Source organism: Ctenocephalides felis, unplaced genomic scaffold, assembly GCF_003426905.1.
Source record: "Ctenocephalides felis isolate EL2017-DRISC unplaced genomic scaffold, ASM342690v1 CF-g0.4_SCAFFOLD_01170, whole genome shotgun sequence".
NCBI classification, from domain to species: domain Eukaryota; kingdom Metazoa; phylum Arthropoda; class Insecta; order Siphonaptera; family Pulicidae; genus Ctenocephalides; species Ctenocephalides felis.
The window spans coordinates 11,149,356-11,176,237 of NW_020537324.1; the positions used below are offsets into that span (position 1 = coordinate 11,149,356).

Below are 26,882 nucleotides of genomic sequence, written 5' to 3' on the forward strand. Positions count from 1 at the left end.
AAAAAATCGATAGTTCATTTTACGGAGAACTATATATAGAACATGTAAAAAAAATTGATAGTGATCGGATCATTTGTTTTTGAGTAATCGCTGCAGCAAATTCGGAAAATCTTGTTTCGAGAAAAACGCGTTTAAAAATTAAATGATCGTATATATACTCTTTAAATGGATGTAACTCAAAATAGAAATATAGAAAAATTGAAAAATCGATTTTTTGAAAATTTCACACTAGTTGCGTCTCTTAATAAAATTATTCTTATGCTAAATTGAATTTAATTTTCAGGTCCCTGTCAAGCGCTTTTATTTGGAATTTACAAACTTTTATATAAATTTTTATTATTTTACAATAATTAGACTTATATTGGAATTAAAAACACATTGTTAGCGAATAAACATTAATTTTATTAGCAAAACCTAATCTTGCATTTAATGACGATCTATGTGATATGTGTTCTAATAGATAAATTATTTAAATTTTTGACCTAACAAAATGGTGACAAAAAAAAACAAATTTTGATTGCAATTGTTACTAATAATTTCCTACTAACTGCCGACTAATAATTATTATTAGAACGACCTAACTAAAAAAAGATTGAAATCCGACTAGCATTTGAATTAATGAGCACTGTTAGCCTAAAATTCAAAGATCATATAATTTGTGCCAATAATCTGATTCGTTCTTGTAATTTAAGTATTTAAAACTATAACTTCACAAGGTGGTGCCAATTCATAGAATTTTTTGTTTTCTTAAGAGAATACTTTGATTACTGGTCATCACTGCAAGAAAATACTTACAATTAGTTCAACCCTAAAAAGTATCACCTAAATGGCCAGCATGTCTAAAAAATTGACTTCCACCTTCAGACTTCTGACTATTAACGTTTTGAATAGATAGAAAATAGAAGAAATAAAAGACGTCAAAAAGAGAAATCGGTCCTGGTTCCATTTCGTTACGTTACCGATCAGTGTGGCCGGTGTCTCGGTTGGGTGTCGGCTGAAGTGTTTGTTGAATATGCGCGGTGGTGGAATGGTGCTGGGAAGGGCGTCACCCGCATCGGGGTATGATGTGGAGGAACTGAATGGTGACTCCGTCTCACCCGTATCGTCGTCCGCCGGCGCCTCGCGTTTCCACAGCGAAGACTTCAGTGTCGGCGGTGCCATGGTCTACGGGAATAAGATAATTGAGTTAGACATCGTTGATTAAGTTTATTGGTTTATATGGGTAATATAGAAGAAGATTAGTAGTGTTTTGTATCATTGTTAGTTTCTTGGACTATATAAATACTGGCCTAAGGTTTTGAATATTATGTTGAATATTGTGGTTTAACCATAAGTACGTCTGGCTTTGTTTCGTTAACATGCACATATTATCAATCACGTTGATATTTAATTTACAATATACAAAACCGTAATAAAACATTCTGTATATTCATGAATATACTGACTTTGAACTATCAAACGATGATATTATTATAAGCTTCAGTTGTAATAAGCGATTTACAATTAACTCTTACAATTTGGAAATAAGTTCTTATAACTAGAGTATAAAAACTTTTATACAGTGTAGGTACTTTTAAATATTAGGTTGCCAAATATCTCCCTTCCGCTTTTTTGCTCTTGGTTTATAATACAAAAAGGCGGAAGGGAGATATTTGACAACCTATTATTTGAATGCTATCATGTATTATTATGTATAATATTCTGCCCGTCCTTGTATTATCAAACGATGATTTTATGAGCAACTGTTATTATAAGCGATTTACAATTTACTCTTGCAGTTAAAAAAATCTCATAACCAGAGATTATCTGTCAAACTTTTATATAATATAGATGACCCGACAGACGTTGTCCTGTACCCATGTCTACAATTTTTTAATATAATATACAAATATTCACCGTTTACCTAAAAATAATAATTGCTTTCTCATATCCTGTTCATATGTGTATCATTCAATCTGCCATACATATATACTATATTTCATATTATTTTAATTTCTGGCATATCTCAGCTGCTTTTTGGCAATAATAATGTATACATTTCATTTTTCTTATTCATAATCATGAATTTATTATACATATTATAATATTGTCTAGGTTTATGAGTAAATTTAAATTTTTGGCAGATTATAGTTTCATTTATTTTCAATACAAACAATGACATGTCGTTTTTTGCATTTTTTTCCATTTATTTTTACAATATTGCACATACATCCCAGTACTTTATAATCAAATACATCCTAGGAAATTTTCTTAACAAACTTCAGAAAGATTTATCAAAATTCGAATATCCGGAGTACACAGTGAGTGCTTGTAATTTAATATTAACTTTATATAATAGCAATAAAGCTCAAATTGAGTCTACATTTTAGTTAGAAAACATTTGTATGAGAAAAAGGAAAGGGCTGTTTTTAGGGTTTTCGCGACAATTATTCGATATATTCTCGCCGTAAGAACCATCCTTGGACTTTAACGAACATTTAAAAAAAAAGAATTGGGGAAATTGGCCCAGGCGTTGTTGAGTTATGCGCTTACCAACACATTTTGCGATTCATTTTTATATTTTCAGAGCTCTGAATTTCATAGTTCTGAATTTAATTATTTATTATTTCGTAGTACTAATAGTCCAATTACAAAATCAATACATTAATTGGTTCCTAAAAATATGTGTACAAATTACTTTGTATTAATGAATGATCTCAAAAGCTTCTCGTAAGTAAATCGACAGTTCTGAATTATTAAGAGGTTATTTGCAAGACGTTTGCAATATATACTTTTTTAGTTTTAGCGTAAATTTCTAAGTCTATACAAAATAGAACAAATGAAAAATATTTTATATTGTAGAATAATGGGTGTGTATTCTACCAAATCATTTCAAAATTCCCTGCAATTATGATATGTTGGATATATTGTAATTAGTCAAATTTATATTTTTTACCCGGATTTTTTTATGAACAAAATATTTTTCATAAAACATAAAATAATGAAGCCAATTTATATTTTTCATTATACCTCATATATTGTGTTTCAATTTATATAACCTAAATTTGTAATTCAGTCAGTATAGTAGTATAAAATTACATGAAAAATATTTTGCTGCATTTTATTCGAGTGAGCAAATAATACTAAATAATCTATTTCAAACAAACTTTTCAAAATTTTAATTGTGTACGCTATTACTGGGTTTTATTGTGATTTTTTAAATTTCTTTTCATTCCGAGTAAAATTATATGAACGTTTTATGAATAGTAACTTAGAACAAATACCAAGATATTGTTTATCATCTACTTTGATGTATAAGGTTGTCAAATATCTCCCTTCCGCCTTTTTGTATTATAAACCAAGAGCAAAAAAGCGGAAGAGAGATATTTGACAACCTAATATTAGGAGCAATTACATATATATTATTAGTTATGTTAAATTTATTATTTGGAAGCATTTGAAAACTATTCAGACAGATAAATCAAATGTATATTAATTAATAATCACAAGTATACTTTTTTAAAATCTGGTTGAAATTCTATGACATTTTTTAATCTCTATTTTTTTAACTTAACATTAAAAAATTAAATGCTCATTAGAACATTTTAAATTAAATGAATTCTACATCTTAAACTTACATACAAAACTGTGTAGTTGGCACGTGCAGAAGATATTGTAAAACGCTTGGCAATTTATCTTAACGCATGAGAAAACTCGTGGAAAAGGCAGAATTCTTTTATGAATATATATATATATATATATATATATATATATATATATATATATATATATATATAATAGAGATTATAATTTTTCAAAAGTCGTTTTCCCAAGCTCCATTTTAATGCAATATGTACAGCAATTTTGTGATTTTATAATCTTGACATAAATCATAAATTCAAATTTTAATTAAATATCCTAATAATGCTATATGAATCAATTAATCAAATCTATGCATATACCACGCAAAAATATTTCCTGCATTTTTCATTATTTTCATTTCATTATACACGTGCAAAACATTATAAAATATATTCAGCTTATGAAAACTTACTGCAATTGCGTTGGTAGCAGAATAATAGAAGCTATAAAACGGACAATCTATTTGCGTCAAACTATTTTTAGAAAAAAAATTGAAGTACAAACACAAAAGCAATTTCAAAGGTATTGAAGTAGCTTTTATCATTAAGTTATTGATCAATTTAGAGCGATTACAGGGAGAAATGTAGTCTGAGTGTATTCGTCTACCAAAACAACAAAAGAATTATATATTATTTCATATGAGACATAAAAAGTGTCGTAAACTTCAGTTCGTCGCCGCAGGACTCTCATAACAAATTAATGAGAATTAAAGCTGTATGGTGTGATATTGCCAGTATTTCCATAATTGCTTAGAGAGATGTGGAATATGGTATTTAGACATTTAATATGCACACAAAGATATATATATATATATATATATATATTAAATTATAGTGAGTAGTATTGGTCTAGGGCAGGTCCGAGAGCTGGGTTAAACTCCAACTCGATTCTGGATAGAATAGTGTGAAAAATTTGCTATTGCCCATTTACACCACAGTGTCCGAAATCGGTTACTTTCATTTTGTCATTTATATTTTTCATTGAAAATAAACATTGCTGCTGCACGATATCAGGTTACTAGAGCGGGGGCTTGAACTGGTGACACCCCGTCCACACGAGACCGCGCGTATATATAATTATTCTGCGTTCGTAAAATTGTGTAATTTTGAAGTTTGCTAATTAAATTTATATAATTGTCCAATTTGTAATCATAATTGATATTATTTTTTTCCTGACGTAAATTCATACAAAAGAGAGTGGTTGAAAGAACAAAAAAAAAAGTAGAACTCCATTAAAACATAACAAGAATGATAAAAAAGTGTAAATATTTTATAGGAAAAAATATATGAACATATGATATTTCATACCTTCACGTTTCAAAATCATCTAATTAGCTAATTAGTTTATTATATAAAAGTGATTGCACGTGGGTTATTTTAATTTTAAATAAATTCGCAAAATATTCCAATTATTCTCGGAATAGTATTCCTGGAAAATTTCTTTGTACCCTTGACATTTATTTGTCAATATCCACTGAAACAGAAATAAGTTTCATCTTTCAATGGATATCGTGTTTCTTTTACTCATAAACATTTTTTTCTTTGATTCACTCTACTCTTTGTGAAATCAAGTTATTTCATTTGATGCAAAAGTTATTCGGCCATTGTCAATAAGATTTAGAAGGCAGTGATAAAAAAATATACCCATTAGTGAAAAAATACCCTCAATATAATATACTGATTTATAATTAGAAAATAAATGAAAAATTATCGTTTTTGAGAATTTATTCTTGAGAATCTAATTATAACGTATTACGATTATTAAACATTAATTTATAATTTTGGAAAAATTAATGTATGATTTTATATAAAATCATTCATTGATTACTTAATATATTTAAATTAATTATATTTTACAAGAATATCAGTCTATTTTTTTCTAGATTTTCATTGTGAATTTTTGAAAATTTCTCCATCGTCTCCATCAAATGCTACTGATGCTATATGGGTATATTCATGTAATTTTTATTTCTATATATATATACCTATATATATATATATATATATATATATAAATTATTTTTAATTCTACTCCATCGAGGAAAGAATATCCTCCAGAGCATTGCGTACATCACAAATTTTCTTAACGTAGAAGAGCGCCTCGTAAATTGCTTGCGTTATTAACAAGTGGGTTGCGAAGAGTAGGTTGTTAAAAAATAGGTCGTTTACGTGATGGAAATACGAGAGGTCTATAATAATATATGGCATTACTGAGGGTTTTGATATTCAACGGTCATTAAACTGTTCCTTGCTCCCTTTTTGGGGTAAAAATAATAAACTATAATTATGTGGGTATTATAACCACACTTCTGATTTTAGTCTAATATTATTTATGTTCTTTCACTTGCGTTATCTTTTTGTTTATTCATTAATAATTTGTTTTATACAACAAATTATTTCATTTTTAACTTGGATTGATTCAGATTTTATCAGAACAAATTAGATTGATTTGGATATATTAAGAACGACTTGGTTTCATTCAGACATATATGTCTAATAAATAATCCTGCATACTTCTGGTGTATATTAATCTCATTATGGTATTGTTCCTATAGTTTTTACGTTATCTACGCTTTTATTTATAGTAATTTTTTTCACTCTTAGTAAATTCTGATTAACAGCAAATGAGTTAGATATTTGTACTAGATTTCTATAATGTATTATGATACCCCTTCGACCTTTCTGAACATTTTCTGTTGTATTTCAGATTTAGTTTTTCAAATCATGATCAATAAAGAAATGAATATTTGTATGTACTAATGCTGTCTTCTCTTATAATGCATTCTTAGTTCAATATTATTTTTACTTTTATAGCAATATAATTTTAGGAGGTCAATATGATATAGCAAATCCTGTTAATGCAATCATTCAATTATTTTTATAAATTTTATAATTAAATGATCATTAAAAGTTATTATAAATAATAGTTATAACTAGAATATTATAATCCCCCAAATAGTAATAAAGACTTGAGCAGTTCGAACTAATTTCCTGTATAAGCGATTTGTGTAAGATTATGTATTAATATTGAGGAACAATACGAAAATCTTGAAATCCATCATCTCTGAAATCTTGCTCTATTATAAGCTTCTCCTAATCTGAATAGGGATATAGAAATTTTGAATTTCCGGACAAGGGATCGACAAATGGATCGAGTTTTACATATGTCACACATACACACAAATATATATATATATATATATATATATATAATTGATGTTGATATATATATGTTTAATTTGAGTTTAAAATTCGGGCGTAACATCAATTAAAATAGTATGAGAGTTTTTTTATTTAACATCCATGCGTTTCGGCTAGCATCATAGCCATCATTCTGTGGTAATCAAAATTTTGTATCCTAATACAGCATATGAAACCATTATTAATCCATGGTATGAGTATGTGCACATTGATAAAATATATATTTTTTAACATCACAAATGGTAAAACACACTAATTTGTGCAATTTTTTAACAATGCGGTAGGGATCAAAATAATTATAAATTTGACATATTATTTGAATTATTCGTTTATAATAGTACGTTCTTCGGTATTTTAGTTTCAGTATAAAATTTATCATGTACTTGTGTTAATTTTCATCGAGTAATTTATAGAATGGTTAATATTATTACAACTAACATTTCAATCATTAGCAATTATTATAAATGATCCTGCAAAATTCTACTGCTATTAAAGTAAATATAAAATGACACTAAAAATGGATTTTAATATAAAATAATACTAGAGCATAGAAGTTGAATTTGCTTCATATCGATAAAGTATAAACCAAATTACAAAAATAAAACTTGTATGTTCGTTTACAAATTGAATTGTGCTGTTGAATATAAATTATTTTTAGTTGTTCTCAACAGCATCATTTATCATAAAGTATAAGATGAATAGTATACGCAATTATTAAGAGTATAAATTTAATTTACATAATATTTATGCAATCTTAATCCTCTTCTAATTCAATTCGCATAATATTTTTGTAATAATCTATTCTCTGGAACTTTGGGATTAATCTATTATATTTCATGCGGGTTATGTTTGCCTACAGAGATCGTATTAAAGTAAACACAGTACTTTTCCGAAAAGTAAAAAGTTTTTTCCATATTCGTATCTCTTCCATTCCTACAACTTTTTCGTCCTTTGTTAATATTTATGTTTGAATTTCGGTTCACGCCGGAGGCAGCAAATAATGAAATATCAAGTTGATATAATATGATTTTAATTCAAAAATAAATTGCAAGGGTAAATATTTTTGAAAAGCAAATTATAATTGTATTATATACTTTTTGTTTTTTGCCATTGATAAAGTTCTTAGGTTTGTAAAATATAGTAAACCTTTTTTGTTTGGTCAATCATAATAAATTTCGTGAAGCATTTAATAATTAGATAAATTGTTTGTCTATGTGTTTACTTTATTTCAAAATGTGGCTGACTAATTTTGAAATTTAAAGATGAAAGTATCATTATGTCTATTTCAAAATATACCAGTATAATTAGTCTAAATTAAAAGTATATCACGATGCCTTGTTCCTTTCGATCCTACTTTAAACTATACTTTTCACTATAACATTCAAAACGTAGTCAATTTGTTTTATTTTTGTTGAGGAGAATATTGATATACAAATTAATTCTTTAAAGCATAATGTATATTATCCAAATAATTCTGAAATTGTGTATAAATAAGCAGACTAAATAAACTAAGAGAGTAACCATTATAAAAACGGTTTTCCGGGAAACGTGATAAAAACTGGTGTTTGAGTAAAATCAGTATGAATTGTTTTTATACATATTTCATTCCAATTTATTTTTCAAGCATCGTCTTCATTATCTTATTTTTAACAACAGAAATTCATTTTAGTTTTCCTTTAAATCGAACAAATAAACTAGCATATCCGTATTATTAACAAATGAATATTTCTGGATTATCTACATAAAGATCATAATTTCATCCAAATAAAGATGAAATTTGTGGTTTCAAATAATTTTTAATATTTTAATTCAAATAAGTGATAATTTTATTAATGTAAATTACATTAAAGATGTAATTAAAATAACGATGGACCGAGCACCCTTTTAGGAATTAATTATTAAGAAAGGTTCAGTAATTAGATTAAGAGGAGAATTTCTCGCAGATCGATAATTTGTGCAGAATAATGTCAAAATTATATAGATTTTGTATTGAGTTTGATATATTTACATATAAAAGTGGTTTTTATCTCTCTGGGGAAAATTAATCGTAACGTTGATATGTAAATTAGATCAATAAAGTAGGCAATATCAGAGCTAATACAATTAAATTAAAGCTTCTGCAGTTTAAATGGAATTTATTATCATTTTATGAATTCATTATGCGTTATTTAAAAATAGTACATTCATTTAATTTTTGAAATTATTACTGATGTATGGCTCGGTAAATGCAATAATGCATTTATTTAGTTTTTCTTTTATGACGCGTTGTATTTATATCTTTTGCATCTAATTCAAAATCAGACGTCATTAACTAATCGATTTCAAAGTGTTTTAATAACATATACTTTGTGATTTAATTACTGCATAATTAGAATACGAGTGATTGAGCAATAACAATTTTTATGATTATATAAATGCATTAGCATCTGTTATGCAAGATATATATTAGTAGTAAAATTTCCTCGGGATTTGATATAATAAAATTATCTAACACAAAATGATGACAATAACTCAACAATCAGCACATATGATTTATGTATGTTTTATTTTATAATGCGTCTTGCAACAGTCAATACTAAAATCAATGTCTATGAAAGTAATTCTCCATATTGGTTTTCTCTATATTGGGATAATCTATGTTGGATCTACAATTACTTTCTGGTGGCTATCTTTAAAATGTCTTAAACACGTAATTTATTTACACGTTGGGTTTTAATTGATGCCGTAAATGCTCATTAATGTTGAACATTTCAATTCTTTCATATTACCATCGATTAGATCCCATCAAATCATTGGTCGTACAAAAAATATATTCATATATTTACTCATAATACTATTACTCATTAAACCTGCAAGTAATTATCTAATAAAAACGCGTCTTGCAAATAAAATAATTCCATTATATAATTTTTTATACTACGTGCTGAACCTGATCCTCCTTGACCTCAACTACGAATGCGTTTTATGTTTATAATAAATTCACAGAAACAGCCGTCACATATCGTATGAACATATGTGCATTGTAAACTTTAATCTAATTGCATTTCATTTGCATACCAGAATGTGTTTCCATTATTAATATTTTGTAGTAATATTTGTATATCAGATATGGAAAAATACCAATAAAAACAGATTATAAAAGAAATTGGTAAATAATCCATAGTGATAGTAATATTTTGTGAGATTTAAAATTAAAAAAAATGGTTTGAAAAATAAAGCAAATATTTAATAGCTTTGATTCATAGTCCCAAAATATTGCAATATAACGTAACTTTTGTTTTCTTTCGCATTAACGCCCAAAAGAGGGATGTTCATTTCATTTCGTTTAATAATTGGACTTATTTTTGGCTTGGGTTTTGATTTTTTGTTTCGGTTTTTCAACAAACAAACATTATAAATGACTCAATAGAACAATATACAATAACAACAAAATAATCTAAAACATAATACATAATTTAACATTACTAATGTATAACGTCAATCCGGAGGGTAACAAATAAGAATTTTGAAATTTGCCAAAGTAAAGCAATATAAGTTTAAGTTTCAGAAACAGCTAAGACTGCTTTTATCTAAAATCCTAATTCAAATTTATTTTATTAAAGCGATATATGATGATAAATTTGATTTCTAATGAATAACATAAAAAGTGACATTTTATTGAGTTTAAAAATCCAAACGGAAAAAGTAATCACATTTGTGGCTTCTATATAAATCAATTATTAAACCAATCTGGACCTACGGAATTGAGCTCTGGGGATGTGCTTACAAATCAAATATAGCTATAATGCAGAGAATTCAGTCAAAAATTTTACGTACAATACTTAATTCTCGGTGACATTCACAACGATCTCAACATGAAAATGGTGCAATTAACGTTCAAAGAATTTAAGTAAAAATACAAACGTAAACTGGAATCACATTCAAACCCATCAATAGGCGACATTATCCAACCATTTGGCGTTAGAAGATTGAAACGTCAATAGCATTTAGATTTAGTCTTAGATTATTAGAATATCATTATCTTTTTAATTGTTAAACTAATAAGATCTCATTGGAGTTCTTCTTAGACATCGCTCTCAAATATTGTCAATTTAGCTTATAGAAATTCTTATGTATTTCTGATTGCTGAATAAAACAGAGTTAAGAAAAAAAAAATAAAAAAATGTGACTTCTGTGATTATTTGCCAAAATATCAATATAATGACCTCTTCAACTCATGGATATGCTGGAATAGAACTATATAATAGCAATTCTAGTATATATATATATATATATATATATATATATATATATATATATATATATATATATATATATTCCTAAAATCATACAAATTGCTCTTGATACCTTCAGTATCATAGTACTACACAATTCTGATTGCGGTATTAATTATCCACGGATCGAAACATCTTCACTATGAAAACACTAATTGAAACACCAATTTAGTAATGATCTACTACACATACAATAAAACTATCAAGTACATGACCTATGAAGATATTATCAATTAATTTCAAATCGATAACCTGAACCTACAAAATGATTAATTATATGATACTGAATCGTAGAGCAATTTGTTAATGAAAATTTACTAATGTTTTTGTCAGTCTTGATATGAATGTAATAATCATTTATACAAAAAACAGTTTAAAATATTACAGCAGATATATCAAATTATATATCATCTTGACATGGAGAGTTTAATCGATTGTACTCTGTAACCACTTTCGCAAACTCAGCTAATGCAGAGGAAAATTTCTTATAAAAGCTTAAGAAAAAAATCAATCGCTTCCAAAATTACGCAATGGTATAATGAGGACGATGAAAAGTTTTTTCTTGGTTGCATTGAATTTTTTTATGTGATTGTTTAATGTTGTACTAATAATATATTTTAAATTAGCTGGTAAATTTAAGTTCATATATTCATTCTGATCTCACCGTAAGTGCAAGTCCTTTATAATTGTAAACCTTCGATCGAATCCTTTACAAATGAATCCAGTTGCGCTACAACACTACTACAGCAATCCTGGTATTCCACACAATTCACAATTTATGAAACATTTTTCTTATCCATTTGAATGCACTCGCGATGCCCTGTCCGATCGCGAAACAATTTCACTGAATTATCGAAAGATCAGCGTTCGATCACCGTTTGTATTTTTGCGTTTCCCGTATCGTGCTTTTGAACGGTGATTTTTCCCGACTACGGATCCGCGGATAGCCTTGGTTTTCCTTCAAGATGGCGCGTACACCGCGGAAAATCGATCCGCCACTACGTGACGTTCGGAAAATTGAACGCATGCGCCCGGATGCTCTGGAGCGGCCAGAATTGACGTTTCGTATAGGGAAGGAAAGGATGGGAAAGCTCGTTGGAGTTAATGGAAATGAGCTTTTACTTTGATTCGGAATTTTACAAGTTAACGTACTATTATTTAGTTCATAAATATCTTCTACTACACTATTAATTATTATTATTTGGTACTAATATTTTTATGAGATTTCTAAGAATTTTTTATATATTTTCGATTCTATGCTAAGTATAAATTTTAATGTTTTTTACGCCAGCAAATATATATTTACATGTTTTTTAATTATATAGTAATTTTTACACATGTCCTGAAATGAACAAAACTGCAGAAAAAATTACTTTAAAAATACAAAATCTTCTAACCATTATTAGAGATTTTGAAAATTGACGTTATTTAATGAAATATAAATTTCTTTTTCAATCTGGCTCTGGTAGTATTATGGCGTAGTTTTCTGGCAAGTGAGTTTCGATGATCCTCTAAGCGGCTTTTGTAATTGTCTGAATGTTATTCCATTTCATTGTTCATTGTGTTAGTGTCGGCGTCTTTGCGTTTTAACCAATTCGATAAATACTTTGGCCCTTTCATAATATTTTTGAGTTGCCTATAAAAATGCTTTAAATAGTTACTTAATTCATATAGTTTAATGTATATAGTTACTTAATTCATAAAGAATTTTCCTAGTAATTACCTATACCAGTAATGTATGAAATACAATAATTGTTGATGATGAAATTGGAGTAGATTTGTAGGTAACGTTATTCAAATTTCAATATTGATAGTATTAATTATAAAGATTATAATAATTAAAGATTTTTCATGATTTTTCTCTTGAAGTTGGTCTTGCTACTAAAAGTGCTAAGTATTAGGAGCTATGGTCTGTTCTTTCTTGTAGATTTCTGGAATTAATTTTACTACTGTTTCTCTATTACGGTCTTTCTGGTTCGTAATATGGAGCCCAATTCAATTAAAATAAAATGTTACATTAATAATTCACTTGTAATAATATTTAGATCTTCTAATCCAGCTTATTAACTTCATCATGTATATTTATTCTTTATTTGAGAGTATTATATTTATATAATTATAGTGAATTATAAAAAAAAATTATCTATTTTTTAAAAAACATTTGATTACTACTAATGAAGTGCTTGGAAAATGTAGTATTTGGAAAAGGTAGTTTTAGTCGTTTCGCAGATACGGGGCAAAATGTGCTGAAAAAGCAGAATCATTCTAAAAACATTTCACTTGTATTGGTGGAATAAAGACGATTAAATTTTTGGGAAAGCATGAAGGAAAAAGTGTTTAAAACGTATTCATTTGGCAAATAATCGCAAATAATCGAATATTTTATAGAAATTCTAATAATGAGAACAATTTTTTTTTTCATTTTTTTTGTCAGTACTAAGTTTAATAATGGTTGAAGTTTACTTAAGTATTTCGAACAAATGTGTTCAACATTTTCGACAGAATTATAGATCAACCGCCATGGATTTCCAAATTTTCAAAAATAAAAAAAAATTAAATGTACAACAAATTTAATTTTTCAAAATATTCTCAATGAAATCTTTTTATTTCAAACTTTTAAAAAAAAATAAAAGTTTTACAAAAATTCCAATTACGGTACAAAACGTTTCAATATATGTTAGGGCTGAATGACATGCAACACTAGTTTTTTAATTTTCAAAACTTGAAATAAAAAATTAGAGAAAAAAAATAAGTTTTTCAAAATTCTCAAATCATTCTCAATAAAATCTTTTGCTTTAAAAGTTTTCAAAAAAATTTCAAAAATTTTAAGTTACGGTACAAAAATTCCAACAAGCTATGATAAGGCAACATTGGTCTTTTAATTTTTTTATAATTTTACTTGGTAACAAATAAGGAAAAATGACCAATAATATGCCTCAATGACATACTCGGGCACTAGTTCTGGTCAATTCCTCCAATGATCTTTTCACCCGGCTCTCCCCTACGTTCGGCTGCGAGGGCGAGTTACAAGCGTAGGCACGACGGGGTATTCGGATCGTCGTGTTCGTAGTATCGGGAGATAGCCCAGCGATGCGATATTACGAGCTTTCGCATGCCGCCAGATGCGGCGCCACGTATTTATTAGCATTTGTCCGAACGATGCTTTGTTGGCACTTCATTGATAGTTTTTTAGTATCATATGGCTTTGTAGGGGTGGGAAATTAATAGAATAGAATATACTATTATTATATACGATTTGTAAAATGCAACAAATTATTTAATAGAACAGCGTCAAGTGTCTATAAGCTTTTATTGGAAATAGTCGCTCAATTTGTTTTTTTTTGGCTCTTCATTGATAGTATTATTGTATTAGGATTTGTACAATAGTCCTTTATAAAATCTAATAGAGCATCACAAATAATTTTATAGAAGCAGCACTATATATTAATTAGAATTTATTGGATTTGGTTGCTCTATGCTTGTGTTGCCTCTCCATTGATGATGTTTAGAATTGCAAGGGTGGGAATTGAATAGTTTTGACTATAAACTAACACTTTCTGAAATATACTAGTATAGTTCGATTTGTAAATACTTAATGAATGTAACTAATTAATATAAGTGGCACACTTAGCATTTGTTGAAAGTTGTCGTTAGATGCCTTGTTAGCTTCTGCTTTATTGATAGTTTTTCAGAAATATTTCTTGAAAAGATGGAATTTCAAAATTTTTGACTATAAAACAACACATAACTATTTCAAATCTATTGGCACTATATAATTCAAAAATATAAATTGCATAAAAATGTTGGCACCTTTTTGATGGTTATTTAGAAGTCTATCATAGTTGTATGATAGTTGTATGATTTATGCAATTATTTATGAACAATTTATTATTTTTGAATAAAACAAATAACTTCTAGATCTAACTTCGAATCATACTATCATATTTCATCAAACACCATTGCTTGAATTCAAGTTATAAGTTTGTATGAGAAAGTTCCATTTTAAATTTGTAATTGAACAAAAATAATTAAAAATTAAACTTTTTTATACTTCAAACAAATCCTGTATTAATTTCGGAACACCTTTTGTTACTGATAAAATTTTTACTGATCAGAGATATTTCTATTCAATTTGTCTTCATATTAATATATAGATTTTTCTCTCTGTTTCTTGTATAAACTTCAATATTATATTTGTCTCATTTGTTAAATTCAAAAATGGTTTCTCTGAATTCAAATATTTGTTCATTTAAGTATTAATATCTCCTATTTCTTTGTCTTCAGTCAACTATAATTAAAATGATAAAGTTTCAGAGACTACAGAACTATGTTCATGACGCCTCTGACCAACTTTTTACTATTGAACATAATTCTATTGTTACCTTTTCACGTCAAGTCTGAAACGGAATTAAATAATACAAGTTGTAAAAGTTATACTTTCAACTGTGAACAAAGTTTTGAAAGATTATTTACGTTGGAGCGGATAATATACTTTTGAGTTGAGATTCATAGTTTGAAGTTTTTCTTTATAGTTACTGTAATAGAAATATTATTATGAGGAGAAGAAGATTATTTATAGTAGATGACAAAGGTCTCATGTGGTCACAATTATTCTAATCTGTGAATAATACATATTGCATAATATAATAAAAATTGGCAGTATATATATTAGGGCGGGTCTATTTGTATGGGTACAAAATGTCGCATAGCCACATAGGATACTAGGGACCAAGAGAAGATACTTTACCGAAGAAACCATATCTCTAAAATGAATTCTGATGGCCCTGCATTGACCCAAACTTTGGGTAAAATTTTGAAAAATCCTGCCTTGGCTCATTTAGAGCGCCCCAATAGTGACCAAATGTATGACCGACCCCCACTAAACTAAAGGGTCCACCTTAGAGGTCCACCATACCAAAATTAGATTTATCAGCTAAATCCACGTCTACTTGAATTCAACTGTTATACATGATACTTTATTTTTCAAAAGTCTTCATACAATACAAAAATTTGACCAAGTTTTTCAAAACTATTATAAAAATTCTAAAATACCATCGAGAACTTCTTTCAAATCGAAAACGAATATAATATAAATGAAATTCTATATAATATAAGTGAAATTCGCTGTTTCCAATAACTCGAGCTTTTATCATTTCGCCTACATACTTCGCCTTTATAAGCGGCATTGATTTTCTTTTAGTTTTGTCAGAAATAAAACATGCCAAAGCAGAAAACCGTTAGGAAAGAATGCGTGAACATTACAGCACGCGTAGGGATTTGTAGAGAAAAACTCCGTTTTTTCTTTTCTCAGAGATAAATATTAGATAATTCCTACATGGACCGCTGGATATAACTTTTGATGAGTAACGTAGTGTAGGAGGTGAAATGAAAATGTAATAGGAAAATGAGAAATATGATGGAACATATTTCTCTATGTCGATTTATTATTTGATTTGATTATAACCTAATTAAATTTTAATTTCATTCATGAATAAGCTGTGTAAATAAACGACGATAAATAAAATATATAATTTCTCTTAAACTTGTGGTGATAAAATTTTCTTTATAATTCGAAACTCGAGTTGAACTACTTTTTGTAGGCCTATAATTTTAGATGTTCATTCGGGGTTTTAGTACTAACATAGACCTCCGTTTTCATTTCGTGGTTTTCCAAATTCCTGTTTCGTTTCTACCATGAACCCATTGAAATTTTCCATGCACCCCTGGGGTTCCACGTGGGCCATTTTGGGAATCACTTTTTTAGACCATAAACTTAGTTCAATTAGAACAAATGGAAAGTTTCATTATAATCGCCAAAGTTTAGAACACAATTTTTCTTATTATGATGAACCGTTTGAAACTAAATCTGGAAAAAGTATGTATGTTTGTGTGAGCCGATTTTAGGCTTCTGGTCAAAGTTTTAAAAGCTGAACCAAAATTCAAATATTGTATCTTCACAATTTAAAAATTTGCTCAATATGAATTCTTACTGATTGAGTCGAAGACTTACAAATTTACTGGGAAGGATCATGTATTTTTCCCTAAGGCAAAATGCCTCTTATAACAAATTTTTCATCAATTTTAATTTTACTGTATCTCTTTCTTTTTACTCATCTCAAATAGAATTGATATGTATATATCATTACTCAGTTTTTAAACCGACGTAAAATAGAAAGTAAATATTATTTTAAATGTGTTTATTTTAAATTAGCACGTTTTGATTCGAATAACATGTTTTGCTAAATGAATCACTAATTATTATTTCTCGCTTAAAAATGTTTCTATGCGATATTGTTTGTATGTTTAGATGGAACAATCTCAAATAATATTTATTTTAAATTGTCTACAATACTGCATTGTGAATAATTTGTATTATATACCAATATTTTATACACATGAATCAAATTTGTTTTTGAGTTTTTAGTATATAAAAATTTGAAAGAATAATTTTGCGTTCCATATATTAGAGCATAGATTTAGTTTTATTAAAGTAATTTAGTTATAAATAATATATCAGATCTTTTGATAGATCCTAAAACCTATCGCCATAAGAAAATTATTATATTTTCCTGAAAAAAATGAAAAGCTTAATTGAAAGCAAAAATCATGTTCAATTTTTGACTCCGTAAGTTTTTTTCATGCATTCTATAAGTAAATTTTAAAATCAAAATCGGATTAAGGGATCAAAGTTAGCCGACAAACATAAAGTGGAAGTCATGTGCACAAAGTCGAATAATGGGATTTCCTGTAAAGCTTATGTACATAATCCTAAATATTATAGAACATTGAGAGCGAAATATCGTAATATGGCAAATATATATATATATATATATATATATATATAATATATATATATATAAATATATAGAGGGAATTTTGAATTTGCTAATAGCGTTCCAAATCAGATATCCAAACATTGCACTTTTTTCCAAAACATTTTATTTATTTTAACGTTTCATAATAACTAGTTTAATCGTCAAATCTTAAGTTTAAAATTTGTCTGTTCTAAAAATATAGTCTAAAATAAATTGATCTTATTACACTTTTAATATTAAAAACAAATTACAAGAATTCAAACTAGATACAACATCTAAATGGCACGAAATCCAAAATAGTCTTTTCCAATATAGTAAATTTAGTTAGTAATTAATTAATATTTTATACTCGATTTATATATTTGAGACTAAAAAATAATTTATCAAGTAAATTATGACACTTTATTGAAGAGATATCAAAATTACTAAAATACAAATATGATTTCCTTACATCTCTCCTATTGAATGTAAACAAACTTAAGCAATAACTTATTAGTTGAAAGGTTTATTTAATTTTTTAGGGTTTATTTAATAAAGGTAATTTCAATTTATAACTAACCTTGTGGTAAATATTTTTATTATATGTGATTAATAATTTTTTCTGGCTTATAATAATAGAATAAAAATATAGGATTACCACTTTAATTGGAGACGATCCATACAACGTTTAAAATGATTTATCCACGTTTTAGCGAAAAACACTGTATTAGTTTAGAAAATTCAAAAATTGTTTTAAATTCACCTGTTAGTAATACTAATATTTGGTTATGTTAGATTAGTTAGAATATTTGGTTTTAGTAGAGTTCGGCTGGACCGTTTGTGCGTTATTAGTTGTTGAACAAATACTAATTTATAAGTAAATTTGATTGAAATAAATGTTTTTAATTCATTTTTAAAATATTTAAAAGAAAATCAGGAGTAATTTGAGACTCACCTCTTGCAGGAAATATTTTTTGTGCCCTTCTGCTATGCGAATATTACATCTTCTCACGCTTCTAATACTAAAATACAAACATAGTTTTGCACTCTTAAATGTTTTATTATTTATAACATTATTTCACTGCAGTAACAATGTTAACACATTTCTTTTTCCAAAGTCAAATATTAATAAATTTTTATTGCACTTAAAATGTTCAAAGCACTGCACTCTTGTGTAATAATTCAATTACCCCATACGATTAGCATTGTATCCTGCATTTAACTGTAACACTTCAATTACAAAACACTAGAAGTCTGTCGAACGTTGGAAACAATTTTAAATTAATTTCAAGTAGCGCTCTTGTACCGAGAAATGCTAATCGCGAAAACGAGCGGCTCAAGAGACCAAGAGAGACGACTCGACGGCTTTAATTCGCGCCGAGTTACACAACCCGACTGCCGGTGATAAAGTTTCCAACAATCGGTATATAGACACAGCACGGACAGTCACTTGCAAAATCACTATGCTTTGGTTACTACTTTACATTTGACGTGTTAATGAACAAGACTGAAATCTAATACTTTGTGTACATAAACTGACATTTAGACATGTGAAGACTAAATAGGAGACGCCGATCCAAAACATGCTGCGAACATCGTTATCGAAAATATTAAGAAGGGCGCCCTGATAAGTGGAATTAGTGGAAGACAGAAATTAAATACTCACACGCGTATCATTACAGGCTCTGGAATAATAATAAAAAAGTGTAACTATATATATATATATATATATATATATATATATGTCTCATATCATGATGTTAGTAGCAATACTCCTCCGTTTGACCAATCATCATGAAATTTTGCTATCACTATGACTGGGAACCAAAAAACATATATTTTTATAAACCTAACGATAAGTGGTGGCGATTAGCCATCCTTAATATTTATTTATTATATTTTCCACCAATTTCTTTATTTTTATTTTTTTTAGAGTTCGTAATTTTGGTGAAGAATCTTTACCATTTTACTACAAACCCCAATTTTTTGGTAATAGAATGATTTTTTATCCATCATTTTAGTCAATAAATGGATTTTCCTGAATTTCGATTAGGATTTTCCTGAAGTTTGAATTTAAGTATAAAACAAGATATTTTCAATTAAGGGCTGTTCAAAACAAAACTTTTTTTAAAATCTGGAACCAATTTTCTTTATTTCAAGACCTTATAATATGTGTTTCAAAAAGTCTTAGGGGTGGACAACCTTAATAACTTATTTTGCTAGGCAAAATTTTAGCTTTGTCTTAATGGCAAAAAAATCTGAATTAAAACTCTATGAAAAATATTCACTGACTAAAAGCGGGGAGAAAAATGAATCGTTTACTAAAAATAGAGATTTAAAAAATAAGCATTTGTGGTAGAAGAGTGAATATTCAGAGTGAACAATTCATATTATTTGTTGTAGGTGCCTCTTTCATTTAAATTCTATTACATTCATCATACTTTCATACTTACAATCAATTTATGTTATACTAATTTAGTTATTTTTTATACTATTTTTTTCTGAAAATAAGTATATATAGATATATATCGATGTTTCCGAACTATGTACGATCTATCTTAATTTTTTTTATCTTCTAACTTAGCACATGTTCTTCACAGTCTTGAGAATTTGCTAAAAAAAAACGGCTCAGCCGATCGTTTCGCAAAGCTGGCAACAAGAATCCTTAAGTTGAAACGAATGACTTTTAATTTTTTTAAATCGGTTCAGCCGTTTTTGATAAAACGTCGACAAAGAGTAAAATATTTGCTGACATTACTAAAGCACCGCCTATTTTTCTAAAGAAATTTTTATGGAATTTTAACATTGAACTAGTTGCCATAGGCCCATAATATTTTAGCATGTTCTATAAGACCATGATCTCTATCATCATAAAAAGATTATTCGAAATCCTTAAAAAAATGTTATTCAATCAATTTTTTTATCAAAACTTTAATCCAATTTGTAAAAAAAATATGGCATTAATAACAAAATTATATTAAAAATATTTTAATTTTGAAATTTGTATTTTAATTATTTTGATTTTGGTTCACTGTTAAAGAAAAAAAATGTTTAGTTTTTTTATTGTGTTCTTCTTGATATTAACGTCTGAATTATAACACATACCTAATGTAGAATAAATATCTTTTATATTTAGTTCTTTTACCAGTTATTGTAGGCAAATTTTTAAAAATATAAATTACGTCTGAGCAAAACCTATGAAAAATATGTATATATTGTCATGAACATATTTATTTCTATATTTATATATTATTTTATTACCAAATTATATATTTATATAGTACCAAATCGCACTAATTAAACTCGTGATAATTTCAATTACTATTGGAACACATATTACATCATTTTTACAACTATGTGTCATGAATATAATATACCAAGTTATGTTGCACTCTTAATAATGAGGTATTTGCTTTAGTGCTCATGCGTGTTAAAAGCCAATTAAACCACAGTACATAATAATTAAATATTGCGTCGTTTATTTTTAAAATTTCACCTAATTGATAGAAGTGTGAATTATAAATTCCTTGGGCAAAAATCACTTCACATCACTTGAGATATGAGCATTTACAAAAAACTGAAAGTCGATTGTTTACTTGGATTAATGTAAATACAATACTTATAATAAAATATGAAATAATTATTTTTATTTCTATCTTCTATCTAATCAACCATGAGAATTATTTTATTAAATTGTTATGAATGAAAAAATGAAGAAATTTAATTTAACAATAAAACCTTGAACTACTATGATATTATAATTAAAACTGTTTTGATGTTCTTAATATATGCAGAATTAAAAATTACTACTGTATACAATTTTGATGCATTTCATAATTTTGAATAAATTATGCGGCATTACAATTTTTTTGGGTCGCATATAAATCACAAGAAGTATTTCAGAAGTTATGATTGTTTACTAATTTCACTTTTTATTGTGACATACGTGGAAATTTTTAATGAGCTTAATTAAAATAATTATTCATAATTAAAACGGCTCTCAAGTTTTCAGATTCTTTAAGCAGGTGAGAAGAAAACATTTCCTATTTTATAATTCAGGTACAAATTTAATTAACAAAGAAAACAGATGTGTTCTAATTATAATGAAAATTAATTAATATATTCGTACTTTACTAATTATAAAAAATTGTTTTGCTTTTCATCTGCAGGTTGTGCAATGCATGATTTAGTACAATTTTTATTGATTGTTTTTAAATAGAAACAAAAATTAAAATGTTCCTGAAGCCTAATTTTACGTTTTTTGTCAAAAAAATCCGATTATCTAATTTTGCTTTTTAATTTTTTAAGTTATCTTGAATAGTTCAAAATCAAATTTAGAAGAAGTATGTGTATGTTGTCCAAAATTCAACTTTCATCAGGGCTATCTTAAAAACGGCTGAACCGATCTCAAAAATTAAAAATTCTTTTGTTGAAACTTGATGGTGAGCAATTTCTTGAAAATTATCGGAAAAGTGCATAATATTACGTTTGCAAAAAAACTGAAGCAATAATTAAAATACCGTTGGAAATCATTCTGTTTAGTTTTTGGTGGAGATATCTACCTTGTCGTATCCTTGTTATTAAATATTGAATTTTTGTTGTTGTGATTTTGATAAAACATTGTATGATGATGAAGTTCATAGTCCTAATGAACTTTTTAGCCATGTATAATTACACAATTTCAGCAAAAAAAAAATTAGGATCAAGTACTCTTGGTTACTTTTATGTCTAACATACTATAAAGAGTGGGCCATCAATTGCTTAACCTTTAGAGAAAAAGTAGAAAGCAAGAATAATACTTGTATTAATATTTATGAAATGTACTAACATTTCTATACATATTTCGAGTAGGAAATTGCTGGTATTTATTTTCTCTCGTTAGATTTGAAGGAAATTCGTTGGCGCCCACATCTTGGGTGGATTCTAAATGTCGGCCCTTCAAAAAAAAAACATTTATTTTTCTTGTCAACTATTTTACCTAATAATATTTTACTTATGAATCTGTGCTAGAAAATTGAAATCAGCACATACCGAAGTAATTAACCGACCAATTTGTCTAATTTATCTAAACAATGTTTGCTCAACTCAACGTGGCGTATTATCCGAGTCTTTTATTTGAGAACAGATTGCGTAGGTCGAACACGCAAATGTGAGGCACATCATTTATTCTATCTTTGTGTATATTGGATCCGCAAATATTTATATTTGCCAGTTTATGGTAGACATAATTAAGGTATCAAACTTTTATAGGAACATTGAATTACAGATTGAATAATACATACCGAAAAAAATGGTCTGAAGTTTATTGAATGAATTCTAAAATATATGTATGACTTGCATTATAATATCGAACGTAAAACATATATTTCTATAAATTATTTATTATCTTATTTATTTTTTGTTTTATTATTTTGTATAATGATTTAAATGAATTCTTACTACTATTAAATATATGTACCGATGCTAGTTAAAATAGTAACAATTAATGAATGCATTTTATTATGTCCTGAATTTTATCACAGATTGTGGTGAATTATAAAGTTTTATTTATCATATTATATCTCATTATTTATGCTTGTATTCTAAAATTAACTTGAATTAATTTTGCACAAAATAATCTAATTGTAAGATCAACTCTAATTGTGAGTTTCCGATCTTCAGTACTATTTCTCACATAGTAATTTCACAGCAGTTAGTTCAAAAATGTCTAATCAGAAATAATTTTTTTATGTTTTTAGAAATAACACCTTTTCGATATTTGTTTAAAAAGTTATTACAAACTATTTTTTTATCTTACAATATTTTCATATTGTAAAATAATTTCATGCTTATAAAATCTGTACTAATACACTAAAATTAAAACATACTGAAGAAATAAAAATGTAATGATTAAGCGGTTCTAATTTTGTTCTTGTTTGTACTGAATGAGTATTTCAAATATAACTTTTACTAAATATGCATATATTTTTATGTAAAGAAATTTGTCTGAATAAATTATTATATAAAGTAAGAAAATGCTATTCAGCATAATGTCACAACTAGAAAAGGCAACTACTGAGTTACTTTTTAACATTAATAAAATTACTGAAATATTATTGATAATAAACAAATCGAACTTTCATAATTGACAGTTTAAAAATGTGAGATTAGGTACTATATAATTCATAAATAAAATAAAATTACAGATCTTGATCGCCTACGCTTGATTGCCTTCGCTTGAACTTTTTTTACTAAATATTATTTATTATTTGCAAATATTGAATTAAACGTATTTCTATACACGTAAGAGCATATAAAAAATATGAAAATATATTAGAAATATTTCAGAAATTCCATGTAAGATATATTCTGCCTCATGGTGCTTTTACGTTTTGCTTTATGAATACATAATTATTTTTCCATGTACTTTACTGCGATAGACGTGACTTCTTTTCCGAAAGTTCTAGGAAAAACATCTTGGCTTTGCTTCTAGTAAACCTATAAATATTAATTAAATTGGAATTTTACTGTGTAATATTCATATTCCTATGCTTAGTATATATTAATTATGATTTTAAATTTACTATTAGAATGAGGATTGAAATTTCTAAAAACTAAAACCAAATAGATGTCAATACCTTTGTGTTTCTATTAGCTTTTCCATATGAATATATCGATATGATTCTTTTATTAAATGCGGAACTATACACGTGCTGTTCAATCTATTCTTGTATTGATGTTTCATCAACCTTTGTCCTAAACTATTGATGTATATATATATATATATATATATATATATATATATATATTACACGTGTGTAGAATCCATTGTTGGATTGTGATTATGTACATATTTACTCTCTATATATAATCTCTGACACGACAGCAAATAATATCAGCTAATTCCATATCGAATCAGCAGCTAATCTAATTTTAACTCTCTAATTGAATCGATATTTTAAGATAAATGCAAATATTGTTTGCACACAAATTAACTTTGTAAATATCCCAATGATTCTAGTGAAATATATATACACATACATATATACATGTAAATTAATATAGGTATATGTGTATATTTTATATCGAATCTTTACAGTAGATTTTTTTAATATTATTTAGTATATATTGGTATAGTATTATTATTCATATATGTGTCACCAATGCACCATTTGAGATAATTTTATTGAACAAAGATGGAAATTGTCTAAGCTCGCTTACAAAATTACTAATTGGTTTATATAAGTATTATCTCATATACATACATAATTTTTTAAAAGGGGTCTCATACCTAATTGTGTAGAAGTTTACTTGAGTAAGAAATTTCTGATATTAGGAATCTATTTTATACATTTTTTAATATCTATTCTAATTTTGCCTTTTTATTTGCAGGACTATTCAATGAGAAAATACCTATCTATCACTCATCATGACAAATTTGGTAAGTAACAATTTATAGTATTTCTTTATGCAATTTGTATAATTTTCTTTGGCACATATTTGCATATTTGCAAAATTTGGTTGCAAATAGTGATATATGTGAAAAACTTGAATACGGGGATTTTGGCACAGCATTTCACATTTTCCTATAGATAAATAAATTTTAGCTATCCATAGTTTATATAAAATTTAGCTATCTATAGTTTATACAATATAATACAAAATATATTATTAAGTACCAATATTTTGCCAAAGTATAAAACCCATAATAAGTGTGCAAAGGTCGAATATTTTCATTAAAAACACTATAGGAAACTTAATTAACACAATATAGGATAAATTTAAATATCGAACCAAGAACTTACTTTTTTTGTCTCCAAATAGTAAGAAAAACTAAATAGTTTAAATTCATATTTTGTTATAATTTGTTTGAAGTTTTTGTGATTGTATTATTACATAGATGACAAAGTAGACAATTAAAAAATTGTTTTTAAACATTTGCGTTTATATTGTGGTAATGAATTATACAATCGATTCATACAAAAATACAGATATCAATTGATTTATTATTATCGAAGTCAAATAATGCAATGACAACATTGTTTAATCACAATCACACAAACTTTAATAGTTATCTATGAATAAGTGCTCAGATTACAATATCGCTTTCTATTGTATAATTCAAATATAAACATTTTTTTGATTATAATGCATTGAATTAATATTTACAATAACATGAAAAGAAATATGATAAAGTAGTTTGATACTGATAATTTTGTAAATGTATTTAGTACAACTATTTTTTCAATTCTTAATATGTATTATTAAGAATATTTGTTGCTAACACATATTACAAAGTCATAAAACAATAAAGACTGGTAATATCATATTTCAGACTTTCTTATGATTATATAAAAAATGCTATCTAGTGTCTTTATATCACACATTATTGAAATTTTGAGGAAAAATATTTTTTTTGTATCTATCTTTCAACCATGTCTCAATACTGAAATTTGAATGAAATTAAACTGTGACTTTGACTTTGACTTGCATTAGATGTTTTTAAATTTTAAATTCTGAGGTATCAATCTGCCACCACTATAGCGGTTTACAAACGAATACAATTTTATTAATTTTGAATGAATAAAAAAATATAAATAACGTAGAATTTATCAAAGCTCTTAAAAATCAACTGTTATTGAATTAAATGCTCTTGAACTAATTATCGATCACTCGACCTTCGTCGTTTCGATACAAAAATACTAAATTCACATCATCTACGGGCGTTTCCATTGAACAAGTATTTATAATACTAAAATTTGCAATTTCTATGTTTGTTGTCGCTTTGTTCATGTCAATCCTTGACTTTATTATGTTGGAATAAAAATTGCAAGAATACAGTTAGCAGTAAATAAATTAACTGGGGAGGCGATTGTTTTACTTAACAGTCTTAATAGATTTTCATTTAATCTGATCCGAGCGATATAAAAACGTGAGAAGAATATAGTATTGTACATTTGCTCATTTTGTGAAATTTGGAATGTTTTCTGCTCTACCATCTGTTGCGAGCTTTC

At 27.0% G+C, this 26,882-nt stretch overlaps 1 pseudogene; it reads right to left on the reverse strand.

Moving 5' to 3' along the window:
* The window catches only part of LOC113368030, a 38,857-nt pseudogene extending 26,945 nt beyond the window's left edge, over positions 1–11,912 (reverse strand).
* Positions 11,913–26,882: the final 14,970 nt, after the last annotated feature.